The 18,447-nt window shown below is 34.0% G+C and overlaps 1 pseudogene; it reads left to right on the top strand.

Moving 5' to 3' along the window:
• Positions 1-253: 253 nt before the first annotated feature.
• LOC129506913 (transcription factor BTF3-like) lies at positions 254-718 on the top strand (annotated as a pseudogene).
• The last annotated feature ends 17,729 nt before the right edge of the window (positions 719-18,447 follow it).

The raw sequence follows: 18,447 nt of genomic DNA on the forward strand, positions 1-18,447 counted from the left end.
TGTCCCTCCTGCTAGCCTATAAGCTACACAAGGGCTGATATGGGTTACTTTTATTTGGTGTTTAGCAATGAGCTTAGTACATGGGAAACATTCAACAAATATTTGTTGAGTGAGTAAATAGGTGAATGAAAAACAGGATCAGAGTTGCCATCTTACATCCCCATGTGTGTGCACCTAATCTGAGCTGGTCTGCCCAAGACCCACTGACCATCAACCCTAATTCCCCACATGGTTCCATTTCTGCTCCAGCAAGATGAAAGAAACAATCATGAACCAGGAGAAGCTCACTAAATGATAAGCACAAGTGGGCATTGGTGGGAAAGGAACTGTTTGTAGCCCATAAAACGGCCACAGCAGATGATAAAAAAACTTCAGTTCTCTTTGAAGAAGTTAGGGGTAAACAATATCTCTGATATTAAAGAAGTGAATATATTCACAAACCAAGGAATCCACTTGACAACCCTAAGGTTCAGACAACTCTGGCAGCACTTTCAGCCTTCTAGGCCATGATGAGACTAAGCAGCTGACAGAAATGCTACCCAGTAGCTTAGACCAACTTGGTGCAGACAGCCTGACTAGTTTAAGAAGATTGGCTGAAGCTCTGTCCACACAGTTGGTGGATGGAAAAGCACCGTTTGTTACCGGAAAGAAGGAGGATGATGAAGTTCCAGATCTTGTGGAGAATTTTGATGAGGCTTCCAAGAATGAAGCAAACTGAATTGATTCAACTTCTGAAGAAGATAAAACTTGAAGAAGTTATTGGGAACTGCTATTTTATATTTGACTGCTTTTTAAAATTTTGTTCATAGATCTGATAAAATCTAGATCTCTAATATTTTTAAGCCCAAGTCCTTTGGACACTGCAACTCTTTTCAAATTTTTGCTTATACACAATTCATTCTTTGCAGCTAATTAAGCTGAAGAAGCCTGGGAATTAAATTTGAAATAAGGTTAATAAAGTTCTTTGCCTAGAAAAAACAACAACAACAAAAAACAAAAATCAAAAAACAGGGACTTAGCCTTTGCAGTGTCATTGAATCAACCTAGCCAGGATCTTTGTTTTTATTTAATAATCACAAGGAACAATATAGGAAGTAGGTACAGGCCAGTGAGGCCCAGGAAGAGAGACATCCTTGCGGTGGACACTCCAAGGGCCATTAAAGGTGACTCTCTGAGAGGCAAAGGAAAGGGAGAGGCTCAGAGAAAGAAAGGTCAGTGGCGCTGGTGAAACCAATTGAACTCCTACCCATAGATAGGATCAAGCTGCCACTGCTTGAGAGCTTCCAAGCATCTAGAATTTTGTATATACAAAGTAGATTTTGAAAATAAAACAATTATAGCAGCTTGGAGTGCAAATCTTTATGAGAAGCTCATAGAGGCAATGAAAATGGATCATGAGTTGAGTGAAGATGGATCAAAGGTTTCTTGTATCTAATTGCAAAGGCTAATAAATGCAGGTGAAACATTAGAGATTGCAATTGGAGAATGATGCAAAATCACAAGAAAATTGTAAAATATTCATAACAATAGCGTTGAGGTCAAATTTCAGAGGCAGCAAGAGTGTGCAGCTATTGTACCCCCAATAACTGCATCCTGATCAGACTATTCCTGTAATAAAGTATTGAACAGAGAGGGCGTCTCCTTTTGTTTTTAACAATTTTGTGAGTTAGGTTTTTCAGTCTTGTGGACTGTGTGATGCTCCTAATAATTTTCCTGACAACATTCCAACGAATTATTTTTCTATTTGCCCACAATCAGCTCTTCTTGCTTGTAAATAAGAAAACTTGCCCTATGAAATGTGACAGAAAAAGCTCGGAAAAGGCTCTGTCTAGTGGACTCCTTGAACACCAGTCAAACCAAATGTAGTGTCCTGCAGTGGAAGAGATGGGAAAGTGGGGATGCTCTTGGCAGATCAGCAAAACTTCAGCATGTAGAAATTTCACAACAAACCCCTTGTGGTGGAAGCTTTCCTTTGTGGCATGATAATTCTTTGGAGATAAGAATGAGACCCACTAGATTGCTTGCATCACAAAATTCCTGCTTCCCCAAATTAAAAAGGATAATCTAATTCAGTGGTTTTTCAGTGGGGGCAGTTTTACCCCCAAGGGACATTTAGCAATGTCTGGAGACATTTTTGATGTTACAGCTAAGGAAGGGAGTTGCTACTGGCATCTAGTGAGTATAGGCCAAGGATGTTGCAGAACATCCTACAACACACAGGGAAGTCCCCCATGATGGAGAATTATCCAGCCAAAACTATCTAGTCTGTGTATCACTCCTGAGAAATTCTGGTCTAAATAATGTGACTGAAACTCTCTTGCTTCTTAGGGAAGTTTTGTACTGGAAAGAAAATCTTGTATTGGAAAATGTTAAACTTCATATTTTGAGGTAGTATATAGAACTGCATTGTCCAGCATAGTAGAAACTAGCTATTGAGCATTTGAACTATGACTAGTCTGAATTGAGATTATGCATATGTGAAATACACACTGGGTTTTTTAGTATGCAAAAAATGTAGAGTATCTCATAATAATTTTAAAATATTGTATACATGTTGAAATTATAATTTTTGAAATATTGAGTAAAATAAAATAAGTCATCAAAGTTAATTACACCTGTTTCATTTTACTTTTTTTTCATATGGATTACTAGAAAATTTAAGTTACATATATGTGGCTCATCTCATATTTCCATTGGACGTCTCGGGCCTGGAAAAGGAGAAGCTAGTGAATTAAAGATTTTTGGACAAAGGAAATTCTGCTCATATTGAAAAGAACAAAAGCTAAAATAAATAATCTTTCATTTATCCTTTAATTTTTCTACCCAGTAGACATTTTTTAAAAGTAGTTTCCATGCCGAGTGTGGATCCCAACGTGGTGCTTCAACTGATAACCCTGAGATCAAGACCTGAGCTGAGATCAACCATTGGATACTTAACCAACTGAACCATCCAGGTGCCCCCAATAAACATTTTTGAACACATGCTATGTACTAATCATTTGGCATATCAAAGATCAGTATCTCTTCCTTTGTGAAGAACTCATAGTCTATTAAAGAAGTCAGAGAATTAAGAAAAGGATTGCATAAAAATTTGTATATTACTGAGTATGTATAGAGAAAAGTGTGATTAGCTATTTAAATGAGTCAGGGAACATAAAGAGGTGATGAAGTTTCATTAGGATCTGTCCTTTGACATCTTCAAGTGTTATCTGACTATTCGCTTTTCTGAGACTCACCACTTGGAATGTGATTTTTTCCTCTCTCCGCTAACACTCTGCCTAACTTAAATGACTAAACCTTCCTGGGAGCATTGTAGCCCAAAGAGATGCCTCATAATTTGGAACTTTTAAAGGTGTTAGTTTGTTGATCTCAATAGGAACTTCATAATATAGTTCTTCCCAGAGCTCTCCCGTCCTATCTCCTTTAAAGTACATGAAATACTGAAACAGAGGTACACAAATATGCTTATTTAATGCAAGAATGACCATTCTAAAGGTCTCATTCAATTAAGTCCTGCTTGTAACTCTTTCTTGGATTGTAGGCCAATGCAGTAACACACAGGCTCTGTATTAATTTATTGACTAATGATCTAACTGCCCTCTGTTCACTCTAGGCCTTTGCACTTCATATTCCCTTTGCACTTTTCCACACTGCCCTTTGCATGATAATCTTTTAGCCTTTAAGTTGCTCTTTCTTTCTTTCTTTCTTTCTTTCTTTCTTTCTTTCTTTCAAGATTTTATTTATTTATTTGAGACATACACACAGAACACACACAAGTAGGGGGAGCAGCAGGCAGAGAGAGAGGGAGAAGCAGGCTCCCCACTGAGCAGAGAACCCCTGACATGTGGCTTGATCCCAGGACCCTGGGATCATGACTCGAGCCAAAAGCAGATGCCTAATTGACTGCGCCACCTTGTCTCTAGGTTTCAATTTCAATGCTACTTCCTCTGGTAAGCTGTCTCTGACAACTGCCACCCTACAAAATTATGTGCTCCTTCTCCTAGAGCATTGTCTTCTGAGAGAGCCCTTCTCACAGTGTATTTTAATGCTGGTTCAGTGTCCCATCTTCTTTATTAGAATGTGAGCTCTAAATGGCTGTTTGTGGATCTCATTTGCTCACCTTCATGTCCTTAGCATTCAGCCCCAAGTGTGACACATAGTATGCCTTAGGTTAGGTTCCCCAAAGCAGATACTAGGGTGAGGACTTTTGTGCAGATTATTTTAGTAGAAAGTGTTCCCAGAAGAAAGAGAGTGGGGGAAACAAGACAGTGTGGGGCAGAAGCCCAGCAAGGGTGTAATTTCAGGTGATTTCCCACCTGATGAGAAGATGTGGTAAATTACCTCATCCTGATCTCAGTGAGAGCTCTGGAATCTTACAACTCCTATTTTTCCCGGCCCAAGTCAAGAGTTAGCTTTCCACTAGTCAATCACTGGAAATGAGCTCTTTGGGGGTCATAACTTGTAGCCCCTTCTGGTTCTTTGCGTTTGCAGGGAAAGTCAGCAAAGTGACTCTCATAGCCCAAGGAAGTTTTATGAAAAAGGTAGCAGGGGCAGGCCATTAAAAGCAAAAGCACAGATGTTGGAGAAGGGGTGCACAAAATTTGCAAAGTAAATCGGAGGGATCCAAAGTCAATGTCTGCTACATAGTAAATGTTAAAAAAATTTTTTTGTTGTTGTTGGATGGATAATTTAAAAATCCTCTTTCAGATTGACTGGCAAAGCACAATTAATCCAAGCAGCTATGTGGATATTTATACTTAATATACTTGACAAAAGTAGCAAATATAGGTTTTTGCCTTGCTAACTTTGGACTTGAAGAAATCTGTATATCATTTTATATAGAATGAGTGATCAGCAATTGATTGATCTACTGGATTATAGTTTTAAGAAAAGCTTAAGTGAACATATTAATTATGAATCTATATGCTTTTAAGGGGGAAGTCAGAATCTTTCAAAAACATTTGTCTAATATTTTACCTGATTTTAAAGAAAGAAGCTACAATGTTTATCTATAAATCTTCTCTTGATACTACAGTTATAGAACTATTTTGTTTGCCAAACCAATAGCTGAACCCTTTATGGTTTAACTCACAGATATGACCAATATAGAAAATAACTTTAGTATTGTCATAGAAAATAACTTCAGTATTATAATATGATATAATTATGACAATTGTAAATGAGAATTGTAAAAAAAAAAGTCAAGTGATATGGCATTTTACTCTGATCTCAAGGCTAAATAGAAAAACCTGCTGAATGAAATCTTTGACCAGTATTTTAAAATTTATATGGCAATTGTAATGCTTCCCTTGAATTTATATTATGGTGCTGCACCTGGTAGAGGGATAATGCATCATGAAAACAGTTTGGTCTCAGTAGGACAGCTTCTGATGGAGGTTTACACTACCAGAGTTTGTCTTTAAACCTGAGAGTCTACCAAAATATAAATCATGTGGTGTTTACTACAGAAAAAAGAAAGTCACAAGGGAGTGATCAATGTAGTGGAGATTGTGGAATGAATGATTTCAGATCAAGTACATGATCCTTCCTGTAGCCGGAATCTTATTTTTAATACTTTTCACAGATACCAGCACAATGCATGATTATTTACAGCTGTACTGACTCTACTTCTCATTTTATTGCTTTAGTAAACTTTTTTTTTTGGAAAATGGAATTTAAAATTGGGATAAATTAAGGGGAAAGTAATTCAATGTGGGATAAATCACAAATATCACCTCAGATTTTGCCTTTACCTTTCTACCTCCTTGTTAATGAGCAATGAAATTATTTTATCAGAAGAGTGTTGGAGAACACATATTAATACATATTCCCTGTTTTCTGCAATGTTCCTTTAATATGGTTGTGGAGGAACACTGCCTACAATAAAAAAAGGAATATTTACACATTCCATGTAAAACTAATATTAAAGCTTTGTATAACAAAAACATTAAAATTTGCATATGTATAGTGGTAAAGTAGTTCTTTAATTAAAAAAACAAGAAATTATGAAATCAGGTAATATGAAAGAAGAGTATTTGTATAGAAAATGAATCAATACATTTTGAAAATAACTCCAATCAATTAAACAAACTTTAGACTGCACCCAGGTAAAGAATGAGAGAAATGGAAAGGAGTTGTGAGTAATCCACTTTGAAAATAGCAGGGAGAGATGGATATCAAATATTAAACAGCAGTTGAGAGCTATGGAAATAATTGAGAACCTTTCATATATGCTTAATAAGGTTTCTGAAGGAAGAGAATGGAAAGAATTTTGAAGAAACAAGATTTGAAACACTAGTGGCAGCAACAAAGGCAGAGTACTCAGGAGGGAAGGGCGCTGTAAATAGGGGCTGGGATAAAAATACTTACCCTATACTGGGTATTAAAACAGCAGAATGTTAAAAGAAAAAGAGATTCTTAAAAGCTACTACAGAGTAGCTAGACAGACTAACTAGAATGTCAGTTAATGAGACAGCCAACTTCACATCATTAACAAGAGATGCCAAAAACGGTGATGGAATCTCTTCAAAATAGTGAGGGAAAATATCTGATGACTTACACTTTTATATCCAGCTAGATTATCATGAAAGAGGGAGGCAAGTGTAAGAGACATTTTAGACATACAACCACTAGGAGAGTTTTTCAGCCATAGTCTCTCACTGAAAGGAATATTAAATCATCTTCATCAGCAATAAGAAAGTTACACCCTGAGGAGAGTGAGATACAAGAAATTAAATATATAAGCACAGAAATTTTATATGAAATTTTTATAATAGTAATTAACTTTTGGATATAAAAACAATACAGAACAAATATTATGTGTTAATAAAAAGGAAGAATAATATTCTAGGAAGCAGTGACAACAGGGGTACATTGTTTTGTGGAAAATTAAAGGATGCTAAGATCAGCATCATTTTCAAAAGGAAGAAAGGAATCTTGAATAGCTTCAAATGTAGAAAAATGAAGACCCAAATAAGTATGTTAAATAATTTAAGAGTAACCTCCATTATTCTCCAGCAGAGGGACGGAAAAAGAATGTTCAAATATTTATTAACTTAGCATTATTAAATAACTTATTATTTAATAATAAGTTAAATAAAATGGCACAAGACAGAAAGAAGGTGAAAAATAAGATGGTGAAAAAAGAGTAGTTTACACCACAATACCCATTGATCCCTTTGATTCCTCTGATGATAGCCTCAGTCCTTCTCAGTTTTGTCTATGGAGGTATAGAAATAAGAACATGTGATTTCACATATCAACATGTTTTTAATCATCTTGGTAGCTCTTTCTGACTCTGGTCTCTGCACTAGAGAATACTCTAGAATCTCTTTATGGTCCTACTCAAAGATGCACTGTTAATCTTTACTCCTCAGTGGAATCTGAAATTAGGCCTAGAGGACTTGGTGGAGGCCTCATATTATCTTTCATCTGCTTTTCTTTTCCATCTCCACCTATCCCCCTGGGGTCTGCAATCAGTTTCCCAGGAAAGCAATGTCAATTAAAACCTCCAAGATGGCATATTCTTTGAACCTCAAATCAGATCACATGATCTATCTGATAAGTACTGGTTCCTATTGGGAATAGGGAATCATGTATTCTTATTAGAGATGAAAACAGAGCAATACTTATGACTTATGATCATAATAAACCATAGGAAGAAAATAAATGTATATTAACTTATTAAAATGAGAGGAAGATAAAACATACCTGATTTTCTAGATAATTTATAAATGTACTGAACCTTGAGCAGCCAAGTTATCCAGATCATTGCACTAGGTACTCTAGAGACACATTTACCCAAATACATATGATTTCCATCTCATCATACTATTTAATATCATAAAACTTGATTGGAAAAATTAATATCCTTTTTTTTCAAACTAGAAAAATCTTAATTTGTTACATTTACTGATTTTAAGATTAGTTATATTTTTGTCAGAACATATGGATAGAACATTAAAGATTAATAAACATACTACTTGAGACAACCACTATTAAAAGTTTGGAATATTTTTTCTTTCAGTCTTTTATTTAAGTTTTTGAAAAAATGTTGGCTCTCCCTTTTCCTACAAAAGAAATTTAATCTTTAGTAGGTTTCTGTATTATACTTGGAGTCTTCAGTGACAAGCTTATGGCAAAGACTCAGTGAATGGTTGGATGTTTGGATGGGTGGATGGATGTATAAATGAATGGAGTCATGAATAAGTGAGTAGAATGTGAATGCAGTTCATCAGGGAAAAATCATGTATTCAAATTCAGGCATCAATCACAGAGAATCTAATGCACAAAGGATGAAATAGAATAAATTATTAAGGTGGGTTATAGGTGGAGTAATCTAAATGTCAAGAAATAACAGTGCCCACTTTCATCTGAAAATGACAGCCACCAATCCCAAATACAGAATTCATACTTTGGGGAAAAAATGGAGCAATTTTCAAATGAGTACTAATGTCATCTCTGTCATCTGTTTGCATCTCAGCCTATGGAATTACACGCAGCATATGCAGGAATGATACCTAGAGTGCTTTAGAGAGTTTCCCCATTGTGTGGTATTACTGTTCATTTTACATTATAAAATGACACAATTGCATATAATATAAAGGATACTTGTGTTAAGCTGGACTTCTCAGATTCTTCTCCCCTCCCCCAGCTTCACTAAGATATAATTGACATATGACATTGTGTAAGTTTACTATATTCAACATAACGATTCGAAATCCGTATATATTACATAATGATTACCACAATAAGTTTAGTTAGTGTAACCATCACTTCACATATTTACATTTTTTGGTATGAGAACTTTTAAGACTTACTCTCAGTACTTGCAAGTGTACAATACAGTATTGTTAACTATAGTCACAATAATATAATGGTGTATATTACATCCCCAAAATTTATTCATCTTATAACTGGAAGTTTGTACTCTTTAACTATCTTTACTCATATGTACCCCACCCACACCTCCCAATCCTGGCAACCACCAATCTGTTCTCCGTTTTTATGAATGTGGTTTTTTTAGATTCCACATGTAAGTGTGGTTTTTTAGATTCTACTTGTATAGTATTTGTCTTTCTCTGATTTATTTCACTTAGCATAATCCCCTCAACTTTCATCCATGTTGTTGCAAATGACAGGATTTCCTTTTTTTATGACTGAATCTATTCCACTATATACGTATAGTATATATTCTTTATTTATTCATCTATTGATAGACACTTAAGTTGTTTCTATGTCTTGGCCATTGTAAACACTGCAATGAACATGGGGGTGCAGATATTTCTTTGAGATAGTGATTTCATTTCCTTTGGATATATACTCAGAAGTGGGTTGCTGGGTCATGTGATAGTTCTATTTTTAATTTTCTGAGAAACCTCCATACTGTTTTCCATAGTGGCTACACCAATTTACATTCTTACCCACAGTGCACAAATGTTTCCTTTTCTACACTTCCTTGCCTATACTTGTTATTTCTTGTCTTTTTGATAATAACTATTCTAACCAGTATAAGGTGATATCTCATTGTGATTTTGATTTGCATTTCCCCAATTATGATTAATAATATTGAGCACTTTATGTCCCTGTTGGCCATTTGAATATCTTGTTTGAAATAATGTCTATTCAGGTCCTTTGCCCATTTTTAAAACAGATTATTTGTTTTTTGCTATTGAGTTGTGTAAGTTCCTTATATAATATGGATATTAACCCCTAATCAGGTATGTGGTTGCAAATATTTTCTCCCATTCTGTAAGTTGTCTTTTCATTTTGATGATTTTTTTTCTATGTAGAAGTTTTTTAGTTTGATGTAGTTCCCATTTGTATATTTTTGTTTTAGTTATTTGTGCTTTTGGTGTTATATCCAAAAAATCATTGCAATAACCAATGTAAAGTTGCTTTCCCCTGATGTTTTCTACTAGGAGTTTTATCGTTTCAGGTCTTCCAGTAAGTATGTAATCTATTTAAGTTATAGAGAGAGGAATATTTTTTCCTATTGATTTCTTCTTTGACTCATTGGTTGTTCAGGAATGTGTTTTCTAATTTCTATAAATCCATACATTTGTGAATTTTCCTGTTCTTGTCCTGTTATTCGTATTTAGCTTCATACCACTGTAGCCAGAAAATGTATTTGATATAATTTCTATCCTTATGAATATGTTGAAACTTGTTTTGTGGTCTTATCTATGACCTATCCTAACAAATGTTCAGTATGCTTGAGAAAAATGTGTATTCTGTTGCTATTGGATATAATGTTCTGTATATGTCTCCTAGCTTCACTTGGACTATAGTATTGCTCAAGTCTACTATTTCCTGATCGATTCTCTGCCTGGATGATCTATCCATTGTTGAGAGTATGGTTTTAAAGTCTTCAACTTTTATTGCATTGCTGTTTATTTCTCCTTTTAGTTCTGTTAGTATTTGCTATATAGATTTATGTGTTCCAATGTTGGGTACATGAATATTTATAATTATTATTTTTTCTTAATGGCTTGACCTCTCTATAGTTATGTAATGACCTTCTTTGTTCCTTTTGTCCATTTTTAGCTTAAAGTCTGCTTTGTCTGATATGAATATTGTTATTTCTACTTTCTTTTGATTACCATTTGCTTGAAATATCTTTTTCCATCCCTTTATTTGAAGTCTATGGATGTCCTTAAAGCTGAAGTAAGTCTCCTGTAGGCAGTATATTGTTGAATCTGTTCTTTTTATCCATTCAGCCATTCTGTCTTTTGATTCAATAACAATCCATTTATATTTAAAGTAATTATTGATAGGTAAGGACTTACTATTGCCAGTTTGTTAATTGTATCTGACTGCTCTGTAGATCCTTTGTATTTTGCTTCCTCTCTTGCTGTCTTCTTCTGTGATTTAATGACTTTTTATAGCAATATGATTTGGCATTATCTTAATCTTTTGAGTATCTACTGTAGGTTTGTCCTTTGTGGTTACCTTGAGGCTTACATAAAACATCTTATATTTATAAATTCTATTTTTGGCTAATTACAACATATTCAATAGCTTACAGAAAATATATACTTTTACTTCTTCTCCCTCTCATATTAGTTTATTGATATTATGTTTTTTAATATCAAATAACAAATTAATATAATAACAAATATTACTGTAATAACATAATAAAGTATGGTAGTTATGGTTAATTTTAATATGTTTAATTTTAACTTTTTAACTAAAATTGAGGTGATTTATATATCACCATTACAATATTAGAGAATCTGAGTTTGGCTATATATTTACTATTCTTTTTTTTTTTTTATGATAGTCACAGAGAGAGAGAGAGAGAGAGAGAGAGGCAGAGACACAGGCAGAGGGAGAAGCAGGCTCCATGCACCGGGAGCCCGATGTGGGATTCGATTCCGGGTCTCCAGGATCGCGCCCTGGGCCAAAGGCAGGCGCCAAACCGCTGCGCCACCCAGGGATCCCTATATTTACTATTCTTAATGAGTTTTACACATTCATGTTTTCTGAAGTTAATTGAATTATTTTATTTCCAATTTAAAATGACCTTTTCATGTTTCCCTTTAGACAGGTCTAGTGGTGATGAACTCCCCAGTTTTTGTTTGATTGGGAAAGTTTCTCTTTTTTTCTATTCTGAAGGACAACATTGCTGGGTATAGTATTTTTCATTTTCAGGGCACCCCCCAACCCCACACACACTTTTTGAATATGTCGTTCTACTCTTGCCTGGCCTGAAAAACTTCTGTTGAGAAAAATGCTAATAGTCATTTGAGGGTTTCCTTGTATGTGACCTGTCACCTTTATCTTGCTGCTTTTGTAATTCCTTGTCTTTGACTTTTGACAACTTAATTATAATGTATCTTAGTTTTGTCTTTTTCAGACTTAACCAATTTGGGGTCTTTTGGGCCTTGTGAAACTGGATGTTCATTTCTCTCCTCATGTTTAGGAAGTTTTTTGCCATTATTACTTTAATAAACTTTTTGTCCCTTTCTCTTTCTCTTCTCCTTTATACTAAGTGGTTAAGGACCTAGAATATGTCTGGGAAATCTTAATAGATGTTATTGAATAAATGATTATCTCTAGTATCATTCCGTAGGCCTCCTTCTTCCCTATTGTTATTTTTGTTAGAAAGAAAATTAGATGAAGACATGATTGCCTCTATATCAATATTTCTGATGACATAAATTGCAGGTAGGTGATATCAGTGTTAAATAAATCAAAATTAAAATTGATCATAAGAAATTGGACTATGGACCAAAGTGATCCATATGAAATTTAATTTTAAAAACTTATTGTTGGAGAAGAATATCGACAATTCAGTACATTACAAAGATGGGCTAGGGTAGACTTGACAACAACTCATGTGAAAAACACGGATTTTATAAGCCATCTGGTCACTGCAGGCTAATATGCATAGACTGCTATAAAAGCAAATATGATCTTAGGAATTAGAAATATTATATTACATTAGAAAGTATGCCGAAGACTTGTTTATTTCAATTTAAAGAGAAACATCTGAATTGCTGTTGATGTCCAGTTTGGAATATAATAATGCCTTCTGAGGCAGTGAGCCATGTGCCACTTGTAAAGTTCGAGGCAATCTTGTAAGTTCACCTAAGGATAAAATTCATTTAGTAGGAAGGTTGAACTTGGTGATTTAAAGATTGTTTCAATTCTAAGGTTCTAAGGTTTAAGTGGAAATTCCGTGAACTTCGGTTTATGTTATCTGTGAAATGAGAGGGTTTTCAGAACAACTAAGGTATATCTACATAAAATTTTGTGTAAAAATATTGACATGTTTAGGCAAGTTTAAAATGAATAAAATCCATGGTTTGTCACAACTAAAGATTTTCTAAATTATGCTATTATTTTAATTTTTATCCTCACCTAATTAATGTACCTTTTTGGAACTTTATAAAATGACAAGGTATTTGTCAGAATGATTCACTCAGTTCTTCACTCAGAATGATTTCACTCAGGGAGCAAAATTTTTATTTTATTTTTTGTCTAATTTGAGAATATTTGGGTTTTCTCATACCATCAGGCAACTAGGAACCCCAGTTTTCCAGTCTTCAGCGAGATCGTGAAAGGAAAACTGAAACCAAAGACATCAGGCCTTTCTAAAAAAGCTTTTTTAAGACTGGTCCCACTAAATAGGCCTAGAATTCTCTAGAACAGGAGTTTTCAAAATATGGTCCATGGGCCCCTGGGATACTCAAGGCCCTTTCAGGAAGTCAATGAGGTTAAAATTATTTTTATAATTATATAAGACAATATTTGCCTTTTGTATTTTGATATTGTGCTGACAGTATAAAAGCTATGGTATTTAAAACTAAGCTCAAATCAAGACAGTTCCACCAAACTGTATTAGTATCATGTATTCTTCATTGCCACGCACACAAATGTCAATTCTACTTAAGAATGTCTTTTATGAAGCAATAAAATTGTTAATCTTATTAAATAACCCTAGAGTATACTTTTTAAATATTCTGAGTGATATAATGGAAAGTATGCATAAAGCACTGTATGCTTTGGGTTTAAAGCTGTCAACAGATGAATGGATAAAGAAGGTGTGATATATATATATATATATCCACATACATACAATGGAATATTGCTCAGCCATAAAAAATGAAATCTTACCATTTACGGTGATATAGATGGAACTAGAGGGTATTATGTTAAGCGAAGTAAGTCAATCAGGGAAATAAAATTCTCATAGGATTTCACTCACATTTGGAATTTAAGAAACAAGACAGAGGATCATAGGAGAAGAGAGGGAGAAAGAAAATAAGACAAAATCAGGGAGGGAGACAAACCACAAGAGACTCAACTATAGGAAACAAACCAAAGATTGCTAAAGGGGTGGTAGGTGGGGGGATGGGGTAACTGGGTGATGGGCATTAAGAAGGACACATGATGTAATGAGCCGTGGATGTTATATGCAACTGATGGATACCTGAACTCTATCTCAGAAACTAATAATACACTATATGTTAATTAATTGAATTTAAATAGAATAAAATTTTTAAAAAAGAAAGACGAGGAAAACAAACAAAAAGTTCCATTTTTACTTGAAAAATCTATTAACAAAAAAGGAAAAGCTATTAACAGACAAAATATGATTATTTAGATTTGAGTATTCACAAATATTTTCTCAAAAATAAAGTAAGTTGTCATGTAAGTTTTCAAGTGAAAATTAGAATTTTAGAAAACTTGCATCATGTATGTGATCTTGACATTTTCCAAAGGTTTTTCTGATGAGATCAGTGGTGATAATAACAAATATTATTTTTTGATATTGTATAATAAAATGTGTCAACGTTTTGAACATCTGCATAGCTCAGTGAACCAGTATCTTCCAAATGACCATGATGTTATAAAATCACTCACGTTAAAGTGATTCTTGTACTCATTCAGAGTACAAGAAATGTCAACAAAGTTTAATGTGATAGATTATGCAAAGTTCACTGAGATTGTTTTGGAGTCCTTTCTGCAACTTCCCTTTAAATCACTACTTCTTGTTGAGTATTGACTTAACATCAAATAAGAAAATCCACAAATATTTGAAAAGGCTATTAAAATATTCCTCCTTGTCAAACTACATATTTTTGTAAGGGTTTCTTTTCTTCATATACATAAGTCCAAAAAACAGATAGCATTTGACTGAATGCAGAAGCTGATGTGAGAATCCAGCTGTAATCTATGATATTGAATATTAAAGGGATGTGCAAAAGTGTAAAATATGCTACTCTTCTTCATTTTTTGTTTGTTTTTGGAAATATGGTTTTTTTCATGAAATATGTTATTTACACCAACTAATAAATGTATTTTAAAATAAATTTATAAATATTGCATGTATTTTTCAGTTTTAATTTCTAATACTATAAATATTGATGGTATAACCCACATAGACAAAGTTTTGGATTTCCTTGATAATTTTAAGTGTAAAGAAGTTAAGAATACACTGGGGCTGCAAAAGGACAATTTTACCAGACTTCCTTTTTTAGAATTGACTCAATTTGCCATGACACGCCCTCTTCTTGACTTTGTTCATGGCCTTAAAATAAGTTGCTAAAGTTGAGGTCTTGATCACTGTAAAAACTTCACTAAGTTTTCTCCAAATCCATGAACTTCACTGCCCTAAGTAAATCCCCTTTGGGAAATTACAGCTTGTGCTATTCAAAGTCCTCTCAGCCTTTCCTGGACGTGAAATAGTTCATTTCAGTGGTTGCATTTCCGTATGGTGTGAAATGATCCCTACATCAGACCCCTGCTGTGGGAGCCATTATCAACCTGGAAATGGAAAACAAAGCCAAAAATAGGGTACAAATGTGACCTACCAAGAAAAAAAATTACATGAAACTCAAACTTGAGTTATTAAGGGATAGCTGTCTTTAGACCTAAATATAAAATGAATACATACAGACCTCTTTTAATACATATTTTTCTCTGGGCAGGAAAATGCTCAATTATTTTGCTCAATTATTAAATAGAGAATCTTAAATCTAATGAGTAGACGTCATAGTCAATTAATGAGCTATTAAAATGACTACTTTTTTTTTAAAGATTGTATTTATTTACTCACAAGAGACACAGAGAGAGGCAGAGACATAGGCAGGAAAAGAGAAGCAAGCTCCATGCAGCAATATGCATATGGCTGATGCGGGACTCGATCCTGGGACTCCAGGATCACGCCCTGGGCCAAAGGCAGGCGCTCAACCACTAAGCCACCCAGCCATGACTACATGTTTCTAAAGTTATAATGTAAGTCAAGGGGAAAATATTATTTGATTTACAATAATTAGGTGGCCAGGCAACCTCTTTGGAAATCCCTTTACTAAGCAAAATGATCTATATGTAAGAATAGAATACAAACTTTACAGAATGTCTTTATAGCCATTGGCAACGATTTTAAAATGAGACTGCTCAGAATGGCTTTTCTGGCCTATTGAAATGATTTCTCACATATTGGAAATTTCATTAAATTATGAATTATGGAGGAAATGTAATTCCTTTTTCTTGAGAAATTACTTGAATGCTCAGAAATATTATTAATGCTAATGACTGGCTAAAAGTCAAAATAATGAACCAAGTTGTGGCAAAAGTCTATGCTTATGATTAACATTCTATCAAATTTATTTTTAATAAATTCAGGTACTGCATACTGAGACTTCATTCTAAGTAATAAGCCTTAACTTTCAATTAAGGAGCTATTATTGTACAGCTACAAAATTAATAACAATAGGTAGCATTGATTGCTATATATGCAAGGTTCTACTCTAAGCACTTTATATTATTTCATTCTTTCAATGAATACTATGAAGTTTATACTATTGTTATAGTCTTCTTAGAGCTAAAGAAACTGGTTCTTAAAAGCCCAGAAACACAAAGCCAACAAAGTATAGTTATGATTAGAACTTAAGCAAAAAATTTAAAATAGAACTACCTTAAGGTTCAGCAATCTCACTTCCGAATGTATATCTAAAAGAAATGAAGTCACTCTCTTCAAGAGATATCTGAACCCCATGTTTTTTACATTATTTACAATAGCCAAGGCATGGAAATAATCCAAGTGTCCAGCAATGGATGAACAGATAAAGAAAATGTGGTACATATTTATATTCAACAGAATATTTAGCCATGAAAAGGAAAGATATCCTGCCTTTTGCAATAACATAGATGAACTTTGAAGGCATTATGCCGAGTATGACCTTACTTATATATGGAATCTAAAAAAGCTGAACTCATAGAATCAGAGAACAGACATGATTATCAGGGGTTAGGGGGTGGGAAATGGGGAGATGTCGTTCAAAGGTTAACAGACTTCCAATTATAAGAGGAATAATTCTGAGGATGCAATATATACCATGGTGACTTTAGTTAATAATACTGTATTATATGCTTGAAAGTGGCTAAGAGAGAAAATCTTAATGCTCTCATAGCACACACAAAATTGGTGATTATGTGTGGTGATGGAGATGTTTACTAAGTTGTGGTAATTGTTTTGCAATTTTTGTTTATAAAATCATCACATTGTGAATCTTATACAATCATGTATGTCAATTATATCTTAGTAAACCTGCAAAAAATAATGCTACTACAATTATGGGTTCACAAATATCTCTTTGAGACCCTGCTACATTTTTTTGACATATACCCCAAAGTGAAATTGCTGGATCACATGGCAATTCTTTGTTTAATTTTTTTTTGAGGAACTGCCATTCTTTTTTCACAGTAATTGTACCATTTCACATTTCCACCAGCAATGCACAAGTGTTCCAATTTTTCCATATCCTTGTCAACACTTGTTATTTTCTGTTTTGTTTTTAGAATAGCCATCTAAACAAATATGAAGCAGTTTCATATTGTGGTTTTGATTTGTATTTGATTAGTGTATTTGATAATCACTAATGATTAGTGATATTGAGCATCATTTTCTATGCTTATCAGCCATTTGTATACCTTCTTTAGAGAGTGTCCCTTCAAGCCCCTTCTCGTTGTTGAACTGAATTGTATGTTTTTTGTTGTTGTTGAATTGTAGTTCTTTATATCTTCTCTATGGCTTTCCCAATTTTACTGTTTTCCCTTTCTGATTGCTTTCCCTGTAGATTTTGTTTTCAGCACTGGACATTGATACCATATCCTTAAATACACTGCATAACCAGCCCCATGGTTGTGTAAGATCAAATCCTATAATAATTTATTATATATGTCTCTTAGGAAGTCAGCTTCTCTGATTATATCCTAATATTAATAGTCCTTGTACAAAAGTCCTATTAAAAAAAGAAATGCAATCATCATGTTCCATATTACATAACATAGTGACTTAGAGTCAAACTTTTGGTAATTTATGAAGTCTAGATTCAGGTCTACTACCTCTGAGTCCATGTTCTTTCAGCAGGACTATGTTGTCTTCTTTAAAGCAAGGAAAAACTTGAGTGTCACAGCTCATTAAAGTATCTCAGCCTTTCCTATAACATGTCCTTCCATGAAGTGTTAATGGCAAAAACCACTTTATCAATGACATGGTTTCTGAGTCAGTCACAAGGTATTTTCATTATCCTCCAAGTTACCCAGATGATCTAACTGTTGTCTAGGGCCATCCTAGCCATGTCAATCACAGCCACTGTGGAAGAAAACGAACATCTCGTCCTGCTACCACTATGAATAAACATATACATGATGTTCCAGGATGTGATAAACCAAAAATAACAGGGTCATCCTGTCTAGTTCTGGTCCATAAAATAAAGGAAACTTTAAGCATTTCCTCTAAATTACTCATTCCGTAGCAAAATAACTATAACCCTGATTTTGCACAATTGATTTCTAAGGATATGTGATATCCTTTGTGGATATAATAACTATGTGAGAAAGTTCTTTTTCTACTGTGAATAGATTAACATAAGCCATATAACCTTGGTAATTTCACAGCTTTTTTTTCCTTTAAATTTATGTTGTAGAGGGTTT

Source organism: Nyctereutes procyonoides, unplaced genomic scaffold (genome assembly GCF_905146905.1).
Source record: "Nyctereutes procyonoides isolate TBG_1078 unplaced genomic scaffold, NYPRO_anot_genome, whole genome shotgun sequence".
NCBI lineage: Eukaryota > Metazoa > Chordata > Mammalia > Carnivora > Canidae > Nyctereutes > Nyctereutes procyonoides.